Here is a 17761-nt window from a genome sequence, read left to right as displayed (position 1 = left end):
CTCATGTGGGTGGTGCATTGGCTGGGGCTATAGTCGTACTACTCCTCAGGATGTGGCAGCTGTCTGGGGACTCCCAGGCCTGGGTTCAAGACTTGGGACATTACATCAGTCTTCTAATTCAGCCCCGGGGGCGAGAGCCCCATCACTTTCTACCTGCCTTAAGGGCGAGCAATAGCGGGAGTGGGTGGAGAGCAGCAAATAGGGGCGGGGCCTCCGGGGAAGAGGTGGCACGGGGGAAAGGGTGGAATATTTAGGGTGACAGTGCCCCCCCCCTTCTATGGAGCTTCTAGGGTTCCTGGTTCAGCTCCTCTCTGGTTGTAACATATTTAGCAAGTGATGATGCAGATCTTAAAAAAAAAAAAAAACGGGGGTGGGGGAGGCAGGCAGGCAGGCAGTGTGTTACCTGGCTGTGAAGGGGACAAAAGCATTCCCTGGAGGTGAAGATACTGAACGTTTTAAGCCAGGGAATAGATGAGCTGAAGGAGGATTCCACATGCAGTCCCCACTCCCCCTCCTCCCCCCTCACAGCCCCAAATAAAGCACTGGATGTTTATAGAGTTTAATACAATGGTTCCCACAATGGACAGGCAATAAATGAATACGTAAGCAGCCTGGCTGGCTCTTCTTGTATTGGAAAGTTTCCACGTTTTAAATCCTGTTGTCAGTTGTGTAGCCCCCTTATTATTTCACTGCTCCAGATCTAGGGATCTGACTTATTTTGCTATGGCTCTGATTTACACGCTTTGTAGGCTGTAAGAAATGGGTCTTAACTAAAAAGTAGGTTGATTTTGCTGTAAAGTCCTGGAATGCCTCTTGTCTGGATAGTCTGTGTGTACAGTAAGCCTGCTCTTTTCATGAATTAGCTGCTGAGTTTAATTATTAAAGATGTTTTCTTCTATGAGTAGTAAGACAAAATGTCAGATACAAGATAAAGGAAGATAGCAGAGTTGAGGCAGCATAGATTGATTTATAGAATAAATATGATAAGAATAGAAGAATAAATATTATAAAAGTTGGAGCTATTTTTTAAATTATTCCATCCTGCTTGGTCCATCATTGAGTCTTATTGAATTGGACTAAACCAGGAATACAAACCAACCGTTACAGCTGTTGAGGAAAAATGAAGGAACGGGTCTTTTCAGCATTCTTAAAACTATTGCATTTCCATTTTGCGGGTTCTACTTTTCTAGTTGCGTACTGGTTTAGTGCTCTTATGCTTTTCATGAGTGGTTTCAAAAACGTTTAAACGGCACCAGCTGAGAAATGAACGTGGAGAAGCGCTGCCAAAGGACCAGCGAGCCAAAGAATTATTAGTGATCAATATTTTCCTACCTATACTACTTGCTCTACATGCACAAGGCAATGGCATCTGGCTCATCCCAGCACAAGAAGTTATCACGAAAGAATCAAGGGCACAATGGGGTATTTATTTTAATCTTTCCCATGAATCCAACTTTTAGAAAGCTTTGCATGTGCTCTCTTTTTAAAAGGGTGTTTTCAGCTTATCTCAAACCTGCCAATCTGCCCTGCTGGCATATCTGTACTCCTGAAAGGTTAAGGAATTGACGGTTCTCAACACAGATGTCTTCTGTTTCAGTTTATCTACAGGCCAGGTATGACAGAAGCAGCCATAATGCAACCTTTCCCCACTGTTGCCCTGTCAGTGACCTCAACCCTGACCTGCAGAGACCACCCTCTCCAGGGATTTGGAGACAATTCAGCCTCCATGCTTGCTTAGCTGTGGGCCCCTCCGCAGCAAGTTTGTGCCAAATTACAAAGCAGTGATTTAAAAATGCAGAGATTTTTTTTTAAATCTGTGGATTTAGCCTGCCTCCTATCAAACACATTTCTCTTTAAAAGCCCAGATTAGTTTAAAATTCTATTAGGACAGAGAAAAATTCAGCCTCTTATCAGCTAAAGGATCCAGCCCCCACACACTCACCATGTTTTGCGTAATCTTACGCTCTGTTACCAATGGGAGCATTGCTCCTTTCCCACCAGAACACAGAATTCATCATTGCTGCAACTTGAAGGGAGAAAACACCATAAATCCTGCAGTGGAAAGTGGTGGGTCGGAGCAGAATTCCCCTGCACTCCTCTGGCTCTGTCGGTCTGTCCAAGCTCTAGTCTTTTTTCCAGAGAGTTCTGGAATTAATTTTTTTTAGCTGTGCTGGCTGAAGGAGATGTTTTACTCCATATAAAAGAATGAAGTCTAATATTTTCTTAATTGCCCGTCTCACCACCATAAAATCTATCCCCATTGTCTTTCTTCGCTTGGGAGAATCTCAAGACCAGAACAGTAATATTAGAACATCCTTAGTATGCCTATTGAAATAGCAGCAGGCACTGCAGATTGAGAATTCTGATACCTAGAAGCTAAGGTGTCTGTTTTATAAGTACTTATAATAAAGAACTTGGATTTCAGGGAGAATTGCAAGCTGAGGTAAAGGAGCACTGGCAGAGCTGTGGAAGCATGCCCAGCACTCAGTGGGAGCCAGATCCTCCGCTGAAAGTCAGTATAGCTGTACCGAAGTAATTGGAGCTACTCTAATTTACATCTGCTGAGGGTCCGTCTTGGTATTTCAGGCTCTTTCCAGAGTTAGTCTCTTGTAGTCATTGAATTTGCTTGCAATTAGTAGAAAAACAAACTTAAAAAAATCCAGCCCACCACACAACTAGTGGTAAATTTGATAAAATAAGTACACTGGAGTTTATTACAGGAGTTTTTGCAGTATATGAATATTTTCTGGTACAAGATGATGGTGTTTCTAATAAATCAAGACCACACTCTGGATTGGGAAAAGAAATAATGGGTAAATATTCTTTAGAGTCCAATCCTTAAATCAGTCAAGCTCTCTTATAGGATCAGGCTCTTAACTTGGTTGAATGAATGTCTGAATATTTTAATACATAATTATAGCAGTAAATATTGAATTCATGTCACTATAGACTCAAGGTATATAACACCACACAACCACACCATTTTTATCGTTGGGTGGAATTCTATTATGAAAAATGGTTCGCTGATAGAAATGTCAAATTTCTGCCCTGCTTCAAATTCAGATGTATTGGTTTTCAGGTGTATATTTATCTGCTAAGCAAAACCGATAATTTCACAACAGCTGTACTTACCAGCACATACCACTGTGTTGTAAGAGAGAGAAATCTTTTCTCAAGGATGGGACTGGAGGAGGGATGGTTTTATTGTCAGATCACATCTAAACATTCCAGGGCCTTGTTGCCTTATGCCTGGTATAGTCATTTACACTAATGTATATGGGGTGTAAAATGGAGAATCAGGCCCTAACTCTTCAAGGAAATTCTTATTTTTTTCTCTTGCATCCCAGAAAATACTAATATGCATGTATTTTTTCCAAAGCACAAAAGAATCAGGCATGCCTTATAGGTACATTTCCAAACCCAACTAATTCATACATTTTTTAAAAAAATGCAGTGATCTCTTTTCTAACTGCTAACATGAGCCATAGATTTAGTATCTTTATCAATAAACAACAGCAGACAATATTAAGTCCAGCTGAGGTATGTCACTGAGGTTATCAGAGGACAGACAGTAGTTCCTTTTGCCAGAACAGCTAAGGTCTTTGGGTTAAAAGCCAAGGGTCATCAGCCACCAGAGCCTCATGTGGCATGGATTAAATCAAAAATTATCTTGAGTGGCATTACAGCAAACTACACAGAACATTAATCTGAGATCTCAGCCACTCCGTGTATAAATCACTTCACTCGTAATGTAGGTTTCAGTTTTACTGGAGCTGACTTGTTTTTCTCGCAGTGAAGCCAGTGGTTCATCCGAACCTGATCACTTTTGTTGTTGTTAATCCGCTGCAGAAAGTCAAAGCAAGGTCCACAGTACAATAATGAAGAAAATTCTTTTTCTTTGTTGACTTCATTTTGCTGGCGCTGTGCTTAGGAGGAGGAGATCAACCCAAACTACTGTTTAAAAGCCTGGCAACTCTATCACATGGAATAATCCATTTACCAAGCCAGCTCATAACTTTTTGATGAATATTTGGTACATTTCCTAAAAACTAATTGCAAAACAGATTGGAACAGGTCATCCAACATCTGTTTGAAACAATTTCCCCAGATTTCACAATCTTTCGTAGATCATGCAAATATTGGGGTGAGTGGGAATTCATTAGGCCATGGCCCTCTAAATTCTCCTCTCTCATTCATTGTTAAAATGGTTTAATCCGGGAAATTATTGCTTAGGTGATTTTTTGTTTGTTTCTTTGTGTACAGTTTGGCTCAGCTGATGGTACCTAGAAGAAGCCAACTCTTCCTAAAGTGTATCAAATCTCTGAGACTCCAAGGATGTGATCACTTATCTGTCCTCTGCTTCAGACAAAATAAAAGGGCCAAGAATTAAAAGCCTGTTATTTTGTACATGCATCTTCTTTTGCCCTGCAGTTTGCAGCGTTGCTATTTTGAGCTATTTCCATAAAGGCCCAGGTGGTGGCAGCAGAATTTTTTTTTCTGGAAAGCAAGTTCCAGAGGAAACTGAAAGAAAAAGCTAATGTAACTTTTACAGCACCTCCCAGTAACTTGCTGGAAATCCTACACGTGCAAAATTGATATCTTTAAAATAAAAGCATGGAAACATCATAACAATATCCTGTCCCTGAAAGGATATTTGTGGGATCCAAGCAATGTATGGGTTATATAGAGATGACTTGTGCAATAAAAGCACTTGGAAAATGCTTGCTTGGAGTTGTCAAGCACTATTAGAATATAATCGTAATACCTTGCACTTAGCAGGTGAGATTTTTCCAAAGAGTTCTGCACCTAGCAGCCCCCACTCTGACCGGTTCATTAAGGTGCCTGAGTTTAAAAAATGCTCATCTCCCACCATATGGCACTTTCATTTTTGAAAATCTTGTCCAGAGGATCTTTCATCTAAGGATCTTATAGGACTTCGTAAGCATTAACTCCTGAAATTTTCAAAACCTGTGTGTAGTTCAGTATAATCATAACTTTTACATACTTACGGAAACTGAGGCGCATACATTGAGCAACTTGTCCGAGCTCACATAGTGACTTAGTGGCAGAGCTGAGAATACTCCCCAGGATTCCTGACTGAGAATCCATTCCTCTAACAATTAGTTCACATTTACATGGGGACTTTTATTGCACACACAGATTCTTGGGAGTTTTCTGTGGTTTTATCTGGTGAACTGTAATATTAAATCACTTTCTAATGTTGAAATAATAAGCCCTCTTTGTGCAGGATAGTCTGTATTTTTGTGTATCGTGCTGCACACACTTCACCCTACACAGATAATAAATTGTGTAATTTAAATAATGATACAATTCAGGAGTGTGTAATATTGCTTTGGGCTCATCACCAAGCTAGCAACTTTTGCATGTCTTCTGAAAATGATTTTTACTGGTCATTGAGAGAGGACTCTAGGAGCTCCATCAGCTGTGGTTATAGATCTGGTGATCCCATCTGGAGGAACAGACCTCGAAAAAGGCTAAAAGAAGGGAGTGAAGTTAAAGATGGAAGTCCAGTTGGATGTGCTGAAGCTAATCCAGAATTAGGAATGTAGGAATTACTATAATGAATCAGAGCCAAGGTTCATCTACTGCAGTATCTTGTGTCTAATAGTAGCCATTTGCTTTATAGGAAAGTGTAAGAACCTTGCAGTAGACAGACATGGGGGGTAATCCTGGTCCTTACTTGTTAGTTTGGTTTAAACACCAGTTTTAATATCCCTTCCAAAAACTTTGTTGTCACTTATTATGACAACTCTGTATAGTCTGGATAACTCCACGAATATCTTGTGCTACTGTAATGCCTGGGAACCCGGTGATAAACCAGCCCCCCCTCCACAAGGCTGGGGGCTATACAAACAGAACAAAAAGCCAGTCCCTGCCCCAGAGATGTAACTATTGGGAGTTGGCAGCATGATTGTCAGAGGCTGCCAGAAGCACTGGAGATCGCTGGAGTTAACAAAATGAAAAGCTTGGGGGGTGTTTAACTGGGGCAGGCTAACCCAATGTAAGCCAGATTTAAACTGATGTGGAGTAGCCCCTCGCCCCCCACAACTGCCTCAGGTTAACTAAATTGGTGCCACAGCACACATTAGTTCAACCAGAGTAGCTTGTATGTGTAGTTAAATCCCAACAGGGATCCTGGGAAAGCCTAAAATAGATAGGAGGAAGAAAAAATTAACCCCTCATTTCCCCCTGCCCTCAAACCCGCATCTTCCCTATGAAATCACCTTATTCTCCAAGGTGGCATAAACCAGGCATGAAAACCACCTGGAAGTGCTGAAAATCATGTTGCATGTTGCAGTGTGAAATTAATAGTTGCCAAAACCTGACATTGTGCTGGCTGCATTTGACAATAGGCATCCACAATAGGCTTTGCAAACAGGTGTGACTGGCCTCGGCCCTCTGCTGAATCCACCTGCTCCTCTGTGCACCTTGATTTTGGAGGGGGAGATGTGAGTGTTTTCACCCACTTTTCATGGTCAGGTGATGCAGGTGGTAACACTCCATAACCCCTTTAAAAAAAAAAGTAAGCAAAAAAATATAAGCTCTGATATTGCGTATCTTTCTGTGCCAAATATTCCACTAAAGCAATTTGTGTGTGTGTGTGAGTGTATACACTCCCCTGAACTTCCTTCTAAAACAGGGGTTCTCAAACTGGGTGTCGAGACCCCTCAGGGGGTCACAAGGTTATTACATGGGGGTTTGCGAGCTGTCAGCCTCCACCCCAGACCCTGCTTTGCCTCCAGCATTTATAATGGTATTAAATATATGTAAAAAGTGTTTTTAATGTATAAGGGGGGTCGCACTCAGAGGCTTGCTGTGTGAAAGGGGTCACCAGTACAAAAGTTGGAGAACCACTGTTCTAAAGAACCCAGATTCCCTTCCATCCCTTGTTCTTTTGAGGCTCTGCTTTGAGGCCAACCTTCTTTTGTCAGTGGAGGACTGGTTAGGATCCCTTCAGTCCTTTAACTGTATAGAGGAGGTTTCTTTATTCACTAAGATGAAGCACTCCTCCACCCCATGAAGTGGGTATGTTACTGCTGCAATATTCCCAACATCTGCCAACTCAATAAAAGGACCCAGGGAATGGAAGTGCTCGGGAAAGCAAAAGGTGGGGGTTGTTGAAAGCTCTGGAGACTGAAATCCTGTAATTATCCACAACCTAGGATCAAGCTCCATCAACAGTGCAAGCTTCCTCCATGCTGTTGAGGCAATGCACTTAAGCCCGGCCTTGGAGGGACCACTTCAATGGGTAAGAGGAGAATTCATTCCCCATGTGCCATTCAGTCCTTTGCCAAGGCTGCCAATAAGGGGGCCAATTAGTAGGAAACATTTGCGGTTGGTTTTGTGGTGTTTGCCAGCTTGCTACAGACGGGATGGGGACCCACCAAGCTCCTTTCATGCAAGCTACTGAACAGCCGTCAGACTCAATCACTGCTGACCTGGGGTACATTCAAACCGGCAACCTGAGGTGAGGGATGCTCTCCATGGTCTGTCTCTGGAGCGAGCCAGGCTTCTACAACTTTAATTTCCTGACAATGCTGAGTTAGTCCAAAAGGCTTAAGTTGGTCATTCTTCTGCTGCAAAAAGGAGGCTGCCCCTCCTTGGGCTGGATTCTTTCCTGGTGTAACACGACTGCATTCAGGGGGATGAATATGACCCATAACCAGTTTCTGACTAGCTGAAAGGCAGCATGGTTTAGAGGAGAGCCCACTGAACTGGGACTCTGTAGACCAGCATTTCTGTTCCTGGCTCAGTCACTGTCCTGCCGTGTGATCCTCAGCACGTTGCTTCACATCTGTCCTGTTTCCCCTCCCACCCACTGTCTGTCTTGGCTATTTACATTGTAAGTTCTATGGGTCAGAAACTCTCTCTTACTGTATATATGTACAGTGCCTAGCACAATGGAGCCCTGCTCTCATTGGGGCATCTCACTGCTACCATTCTTTTAATTACTAGTTTGTATTGTCTTCCTATCCAGGCTGCCCTTTGGGAAGTGCTTCTATTTACTTCTTTAATAGCGACATCTCTTGGAAAGATCTCTTTGGAAAATTGTTGCTGTACAGTTGGCATTGTTGCCCTCCCAGAGGAGCTTTGATATAGTTGTAGAGCATTCACTCACAATCACAGCTTCTGCGACTGAGTCGTTTTCCTCTAACTAGGTAAATTAACTCTAATACCCTTATTTGCTATCAACCTTATAAAACATAATAAAAAACAGATGTCTCTTCTTTAACCTGATGTGCTATGAAAGCTTGATGGCCTATTTCCCGCCCCCCCAGATGTTATGACAATGCTTTTGCTCTTGTGAATTCATTGTAGAGTCTGATGAAAAGGAATTTGGAAATACATTAATATGGAAAGATCTTGTATTGTATGGATTTAGGATTTTAGCTTCGAGAAAGTAAACCATCTCCATGTCTTTCTCTGTGCTGGAAGTGGGTTGATTGGAGAGAGCTTGATATGCCAGTCCTGCTTTATAACTGGCAGTTAATATTGGAGTGATTCACTTCAAGCTGACAAGCACCCTGCGTGTGCAAATGGAACCACAGTATCCATTTTATGGTGATGCTACTTTAGACGCTAGGGCCTACTCCTGAAAACCTCCTGAAAGTGCTGAGTGTCCTTAACTTCCATTGCATTCAGAGGGATTTGAGGTTATGTAATACCTGGCAGGATTTGGGCCAAAATCTGGTATCCTGAAGAAACACCGACAGTAGCATTTTGCTTCTCATCTTGGATCAATTCAACAAAAGTCACAAATTCTAAGTTCTTTACAGAAACAGGCGACATGATGCACATGTATGACTTCTGCATTCTTCTAACGGGACTTGCTTTATGCCGCTATTTCAGGCACTAGTCCAGTCATGTCACCTTATTGGCTCTTTGATGTACCAGCTGATCAAGTGTCAATGCTTTGTTTATTACCAAGCGCGTATGCAACGTTTCTGCATCGATACAGTACTATGAGATTTCAATGTATACATGTGGCTACCTCACTCCCGCCCCCAAATATAAGAATAATTCTGCAAGAGGAGAGCATGCAAAAATTGTAATTGCACGTAACTCAATCCCAAACAGCGCTTTTATGTGCCCAAGGAATATTATTGGAAAGAGACTGGAGGACAGTTAAGCCAAGGAAATATTGGGGATGTGTCCTATGAGATCTAAAGAGATGGGGGGGGGTAGAAGCAACGCAATAACTGCAAACCTCAGCAGAAGAGAGAGAGAGAGAAGGAAGCGTTCAGTGGTTGAGAGGACTTCTAGAACATAGTGGTGTATGTGGAGACTGTGTAATCATGGGTGTAATGGCTGATAACACCTGATAAATGTACCAAGGGTGATCAAATAAGGGAACCTAGGACTGTGTGATTAGACAGGAAGGAATGGCTCAAATGCACGGGGTGTATAATATACACATGTGAGGGTTGGAACAGAGTAGCTGTAGAATTCATTATTAGTCAGTCATCTTGTAAGAGCCTGGCTAAAGAAAAGGCCCTAGTCTGGAGTCCCGCTCCCATGGGCAATGATTCTTAGTAATTTTGACTTCCAGTTGAACAACATGTTGTTTCTGCTGAAATAATTTGTTTTCCAGCTTGGGTGGCAACATTATTGTGGTGGTTGGTTGAGATTTCTAGGGCAGTGATTTGATTTAACTTGTCATTTATTAAGCAACAGAGTAGTTCCTCATACAAAATCCTAACAAACAGGCAGCTCATACCAAGTGGCAGTTCTCCCAGGCATAGGCAGCATTCATTAGATACCCTTCTTCCGGAGTTCACTCTTATGTGGCTTTTGCTTTTAGGGTTGTCTCTTTCTGGGGCTGACTGTGTCTCCTAAATACCTCCTTGCGCAGATCCAGGCATCCAAGGGTACGTCGCGAAGTGCGAGCAATTGATGCTGGGGCAAAACAGTGACTAAGCATTCTGGGTTTGACTGGACTGTACTCTCCTCCTTAAATTGCACACTGTGAACCTCCCCTACTGTTGTTAGCCAGGGCCGCCCAGAGGATTCACGGGGCCTGGGGTCTTTGGCGGCAGGGAGCCCTCACCGCCGAATTGCTGCCGAAGACCCGGAGTGAAAGAAGCTCCAGGGGCCCGGGCCCCACGAGAGTTTTCTGGGACCCCCGGAGCGAGTGAAGAACCCTGCTCCAGGGACCCCAAAAAACTCTCGTGGGGGCCCCTGCGGGGCCTGGGGCAAATTGCCCCACTTGCCCCCCTCTGGGCGGCCCTATTGTTAGCACTGGGGAACTAGCCCTACTCCTCTGCAGTCCTGTTTTAGCAGAGTTTAGATTGGCACCCGGCCATGTTACAATAGGTTGATGTTAAAACACCTGTTAGCTGGTTAGGCAGTTTCCTGTTGAATCTTTCATCAGTTCTAAGTAATGAAAATGTGTACAGATCAGCAAGCCTCTGTACAGTGATACGTGTAATTTTTATCATAGGCTTGGCTCAGACCCTGTAGACCCTTATTCACGTGCACAGCATGTAATCCACACACACACACACACACACACACACATCTCACTCAGGTTCAGTTGCAAAAACTCTGCAACAGTAAAATGTTATATTAGTAAGAATTCATTATTTTTACAAAATACACCATAGCGCACTTACTGGTGCATCAGATTGTTGCTCTCTTTGGAAGAGAAATCCTAAATCAAAAACCATGCATTAGCAAGTTGCAGGCTTTTCAAGAAGGTTAGTACCAGAATGCTTGCAAAATGTGCAATCTGCATAAAAATATAACTATATCCCATATGTATAACTATATATAACTATATTCATCATATAACTATATATAACTATATCCCATATATATAACTATAATCATCAAGGGCTGAATCCTATCCATGTTCCAGTGCATAAAGCTCCCATTGAAATCAATGGAAATTTTTGCTCAATGGAATGATACAGCCCTAAATCTTCTAATGCAAAAAATACAATGCAAAATAGTATGTAAATACAATGCAAATCCAGTCTACATAAAAATTACAAATTAACATCCCATATATGTCCTGCTGGTAAAACTTTGGTCCTTTCTCTGCATTAGAGAAAATCAGTTGTTTTAAGCCATGACCCCTTTCGTTCAGCATATGCTACTGTCTTACTTGAACCATGCAAAGATTCATCCATGCCTATGGCTTTTAAACACAACATTTATTATACTTAGTCCATCGATTATGGGAGAACCCTCCAATCCTCATGGACAGCACAGAGCACGGCACACACGCAGCATCTGGTTTTCATGTTCAATCTCATCCCTTTTACTTAACCGTTGAGGGCAGGCTCAAGTGACAACCGAGCAATGCTCTCATTGCAGACTGACTAATTAGCCCGCATCTGGAGCTAATTAAACGTGGAGTCGCCTGCAGAGGAGAGTGCTGTCCTTATCATACCAGCAGCAGGACCTACACAGAAGAAAAATCGCTGGTGATATGCCCAGTGTTCTTGCAAGCAATTTAAATGAGGCAACTAAGGACTTGAGCTTGCTCCCATTGAAATCAATGGGATTTTTTGCTACTGACTTTAATGGGAGCAGGCGCAGGCCCTAAAATGATGGAGTGATTTTAGGGGCTAAAGATATTTCAAGTGCAAGAGTAATTAAATTACTACACCGTTGTGTTTGAACTGCTGCTTGAGTATATAACGTATGACCATGAAGATACCTCCTATGCGTTAATATCATTTAATACTCTAGCTTCTGATATTTAGTGACACATTTAACTAAAGCATCCTGACCTTTACCAGATGAAATATGTTCCAGTAGTATCTTTTTTTACTGTAAAAATGAGGTTTAGTTGTTAAATGTTCTAATCTTAGTTTCATTTGGCCATGCTGGGAGAAATTCATCTTCCACTGCTAGATCAGCTACTAATTAATATGAGGCTGCCCATTTTTAATTACTGGACAATTTTATTTCATGACCCTGACAAACAAGTGCACTCCTTGGGAGGTTTGCAAAGACCAGTGCAGCGAGGCATATGAATCGAAAGATTAAGCGGAAGTATGGTTTTATTTTTATGTTTTTTTATGCCTGAAGTTCTCATCATAACACTTAAAATGTTAATAAAGGAAGAGGAAAAAACCTCAACTTTTGGCGGTAAATTTGTTACGTGAATCATTATTCATAGTCCATTCTTTAGCTCCTGTTTCATGCCCTCAAAAAGTCTGGCTTTGATGTCTGATGTTGATTTGAGAGTGAATTCTCAGCCAGTGTAGGTCCTTGGACTTTTTTTCAAAAAGTTTCTGTTTGAATCAAAAATAACCTTGCAAGGCTGGAATTGTCTGGTGGCTATCCTGCATGAAGTAGTCATTGAACCTACATAGGCAGTGTGCAAAACACCACTCTGCAGGTGGGTGCGTTACCAGATGTTACCCTCTGCATGCTGCCCACCCTTCTATTTTATGCATTTAAGATTTATATGCTTGGTGCTGCATGATTCACAAACAGAGAGCGAGAGAGTGCCCCTGCGCGGCAATATTTGCTGTCTAAGAAGCAGACATGTGGAAGACAGGATAGACTGTGACGCTAAGAGGCTGGGATCTGCTCACTGGGAGTCTTTTCATTGACTTCAGCAGGCTTTGAATTAGGCTCCTGGGGGATGATTTAGGATTTTTTTTCATAATTCTACTGAACCCTCTCTTTTGGTGGTCATCACAGCTGAAGTGTTTTTCAGGAGCGATTCGAGTGATGTATTTCTCTGTTTTTCTTTAGCTTTTCTCACTGTATTCGGTCACCCGTCCAAGCATTTGGGCTGAAATCACAGTTAACTATGTGACCGTTCTCTGGTGCCACAAGGCAGGAAAGTGCCTCTACAGGTATCTCTTCTTTTGACAGGAAGTGGAATCCTAAAACTTCCATTTTGTCTCCAGCCAACTTGCTCCTTGCCCTCCTCTCTATCGATGGCACTGGGCAATCTCATCTCTGGTTTGAATAGTACAAGCCATTTTTTCCCCATCCTGCAAAGAACTTCTTGTTTGGCACTGGGACAACACCGAGGCCTTTTGAATTTTTTTGTGAAAGGCCAGAGAGATAACTTAGCCAATAGTTTAGAGGTTAAGGTATTTGGCTAGCCTGTGGGAGTTGCAGATTCAAGTCCCTTCTCTCTCTGCCTTTCTCCCACATCCCTGGCGAGTGTCCTAACCACCGGGCTCTTCTGGGGTGGGGATCTCTCTCTCTCCTGTTGGAACGGTTTCACTTTTATATAACTAATTCAATATGAATTGGAGCAAGAACTTTGAGACTCCCATGGTTTAGTTGGACTTGGGCTACTGGTTATTCTGGGATAGGGGGGTGTCTCTCTGGTTTTGACCAGAAATTCCAACCCAGTCTTGAGGAAAGTTTCATCAAAATAGGAACGTTCAGAATAGTTTCTGGTTTTGTTGAAAAATCCGCTGCCACTGTTCTGAATGCATTAAGGTCTCTGTTTGGTTTGGTGAATGATACTGATGGGAAGAGTGCAAACACTTGCAAGAAAAAAAATGCAACAAGCCCTATGGAAAAATAATATTATTTAATTTTATTTTTAGTATTTTAACCATCTACTTGGCCATTTCATCTTTCCCCTTTTCCTCCCTCTAGAGATGAGACCATAAACAAGGATCTTAATGCCCCAGGTATCTTGGGTCCATCTCTACTCGTCTCTGTCCCTCAACTGTTTTTCCTGCTATCTCATGGCTTTGGATATTTTTTTCCCTGCACATTAGTGAGTGTTATTAATGGGATGATACATGTATCCCCATCAGACGCACAAAAAACTGGCAGTTGGAGGGCCTGTGGGGTCATTGAGAAATCAGAAAATGCACAGAGTAGCTTTGGAGATGAGGAAAAAATCTTTTGTCAAGCCAAACTCTTTCAAGATAAGTACTGGAAGTTAGTCCATTGCTACCAGCAATGACAATGGATAAGAGTATGGGCAGAGCTCTATTTTCAGAGGAAAATGGAACTCTCTTTGAATAAATAAAACTTTTCCAAAACGAAACCAGCGATGAGCCTTAATCAAACCCACAAATCTCTTCACCTCCAGAGTTTGGGGGTTCAGAAGTGAATATGAATTTTATAAATGAAAGAGCCACATGTAACTAGAGATTGCCTGAACCAGAAAATCCAGATTGGCAAAGGCTGATGCGACTGAAATCTGGATCCAGATACTTTCTTTTCAGTGTGTGCCCATCTCTAAATAAATCCAAATGCATTAAAAACTAGCATGTATTTGTCCTATTCCATCTGAGGCTGGCCAATCAGTAGGGGTGGCTTTTTTTCACACACAAATGTTCCTCACTGGAGCATGAATTCTCAAATATTAGCTTTCTACCTAATGAGACTAGACAGGGGCAGGGAAAAGACTTGTCTGTTTCTTGTACTTGATGCAGGGAAATGATTTAAATCTGTTAATTTTTTTTTAATGCAGCATATGCATGTTTACTTTATTGGGGAGGATTTTTTTTTCCTAATGAATACAGGCTTTTGTAAAGCCCTGTTCATTGTAGTTTTCACAAACTCCATCCAAACATCCCTTTCTCTCTGTCGCTTAAAAGAGAACGCCTCCCCACCCACCCCTATTTTACATGTTGTGATTTCACTGAGGCTTCCAATTGGTCTTCAACAGTTCATTTATGTCAGGCGCCTTCCATAAACTCTACAGCTATGGTCTCCTTGCATGACCACCCACTGAATCAGGCTGTCTAAACAGCATCTGTCAAAGTCTCAGACACATCTAGTGAGTAAAAAATGGATTCAGTCCAGGTTTTTTTTTTTTTTTTGGTGAAAGTGGGGGTCAAAAAGGAACTGAAGAAGATTTTGCGCCAGAATCATCAGAAGATCTTGTTGTAATCAAGATGAAACTGACAGGTGATTCTCCTTTGGTTAAACGCTTTTTGTGCCTCATGACATTTCCTCCTTTCATTAATTCATTTCGCAAGACATAGAAGGCACTTTATCCCTCAGTGCCTAGGTTAGTCGTTCCAAATCTCTGGATTGCTAACAGACGCATTGTTAGTGATTGGAGCCTGTTTAACCCTAATCCCAAATGCATTACCTAGCGAGTTTTACTTGGCTTTTCGATTTAAGGTGGTTATTACCTGTGGTATGTAGGCCTTGTTCTGAAGAACTCCCCCACCTAATTTTGTCATTTTGTGAGTGTGTATGCATTGAAGGGGAGGGTTTCCTCAGTCTGCACTTTTTTTTTCCTGCTTTTGTAATTTGGAGACATTTTTGAAAGATTAAGTTAGATTACCTACTTGAAACTTGCCATTGTCTGCTGGGATTGCCGTCTCTTGAGTGTGACAGCATGAAGCAGGTTCTCTCTTTAAAGGGCATCATGATGTTAATGTGCTTGTGTGCTGTACTTAGTTCTAAAACTTAAAAGGTAGGTTAATTTTGCTTGGCGGCAACTTGGAAATGTTGCATTACTTTATTTCTCTGTGTGGTGACCGAGTGCTGAACCTCAATGGAAGTGCATCAGAAAAATACATTTTTATGGCAGACAAAACTGAGGACTGCAGTTAACAAAAATACTCATGAGCTGAATTCAGGGAATCCCCATGCATTTCTATACTGTGAATGCAGTGAAAATCACATTTCCACGAGTTTGTTTAGACTTCATTCCTGCAGAGGCCAGATGTCTCGTTATTATTGAATCTGGCCCTAAAATGGGTTCCTACTAAAACTGAACAGTGTCTTGGCGATGAAGGCCACATTTCTGTCCGCTGTCAAAGGTCAGGCTCAAACATAGGCATAAGGTATTATGTAAAAGTCATGGATGAAATCCTGGTCCCATTATGAAATCCTGTTGGCTTCACTGGAGCCACGATCTCACCCCCTGTGTTCTGAAAATCATCTTAAATGTCTTTTGATCTTCTCTGAGGACTTACTTTAAGCAAAAAGCATAAATAAGTGGTGGTGATGATCATCATGTATGTCACTTTTTTGTCTTTTTTTAAATTAATTAAATATTGTAATTCTGAGGGCTCCAAAGGGGTCCAATAACACTAATGATAAATTACGTTATCCTCTCATCTATCCCATTGGACTGAATAAGACAAACCAGAGAGAGAAGGGGGGAGGAGACCCAACAAAATAAGAAACGAATCATTCTTATAAATAGCAACGCACAAAAAAGGGAAGAAATGAAACAAACATGAATATTGTTTTGGAAAGCCCTCAGAAAATAACCAGAAACAACCCCCCCCCGGAAGACTCAATTAAACACTTAAAAGTTTCTTAATAAAAGGAGAGAGGGGGAGGAAAACAACTGCAAACGAATGGAGAAGTCCAAAGCAAACCCAGTGAATTCAAACCCAGGAAGATGAACAAAGCAAGTTACTTGTTATTCAATACCAATATGTGCTCCAGGATGGAGCCAATGACTGTCCCCTTTAAAGGGGTGAGCTTCCTTAATAACATGTGCATTTCTCTTTTTGGTTAGCAGTAAATGGTGTTGGTACAAATCTCAAAATACCCTCCAGCTGAGCGTTTGTGAATGGGCTGGTCACAGGCATGGGATGATTTTGTGGGGTATTGTCACCAACTGGTTGCTGGACAATGGTCATGTGGCCAGACAGAGACAGTTAGGGTTAATACACAAATCATGTAACACACCCATGCTCATCCAGGGCTTCAGGGTGACGGCAGGCCTTGGATAGACCTTGGATCCTTCTGTACAACAGCACCACCCCTGCAACTTGGACTGAAGGAGAAGCTGCAGCTAGTAGAAAACTGTATAACATAGATCCCAGCTAGTTCACCATAATGTACCGGCACTAGAAGTCAGTGTTCAGGGCAGGTGTGGGGTTACCGGGTTACTAGGATTTGGTGAAATATTTGCAAGCAATTTGTTGCCATGGTTCATTTAGTACCACTTGTGCATTGGGCCAAGTTTTCAAGTCCTTGTCCTCCAGTGAATATTTAGTTATTTATATAAAGTGGAACAGTTCTAGCAGGAGAGACTGAAAGCATCACTATGCCAATATTCTAGTGGTTAGAGCACTCACGTGGAGGTGGGAGGGGAACTGGAGTTCAAATCCCTGCTCCAGAGTGGATCTGAACCCAGATGAGTGCTCTAACCACTGGGATAAAAGCTTTAAGGTGGGTCCCACCATCACTTCCCTTTGTCTGGTCATCTTAGGAACATAGCAGCACAGATTTTTTTTGAGAATATTCAGCAAATTCATGGCAAATTCACAAATAGTTTTGGGTCAAACGAAGGGGCATTTGGCAAATAAACTGTTCAGTCAAACAATTTCATGGCATTATTTTGTGTATTAATGTACGGGATGGGAATCTTCACCTATGTTTTGTAAATTCAAAGAAATAAATAAAATGACTGCATGGGCAAATGACTAGAATTGACCACCCACACGTGTAGTTAGTTACTTAGTCCTGGCAACTGCAGTAATTGCTTGCAGAGGGTTGGCATGCTGTAGCCCATAAAGTCCTGACATTTAACTCGAACCTCATTATGTTCTGGGCAAGATCTGATCTTGCAACACACTTAGCTAGATTTTTTACACACATGCAGAATTGCATGCTACACTATATGCAAATTCACTTATATAATGGAGGTGTTTTAATAACAATTTCTAGTGCCTTAATATATATATATATTATATATATGTGTGTGTGTTTAATCACAAACAAATCACTTGATCAAAACTGAGCAAAATTGAATAAAAAAATGATCTATTAAAAAAAGAATATATGGTCTCCTCTCCAAAGTTCGAGCTGCACTTTGTCATCCCTT

The sequence above is a fragment of the Mauremys mutica genome, chromosome 14, assembly GCF_020497125.1.
Source record: "Mauremys mutica isolate MM-2020 ecotype Southern chromosome 14, ASM2049712v1, whole genome shotgun sequence".
NCBI classification, from domain to species: Eukaryota; Metazoa; Chordata; order Testudines; family Geoemydidae; genus Mauremys; species Mauremys mutica.
This window is presented reverse-complemented; position numbering follows the sequence as displayed.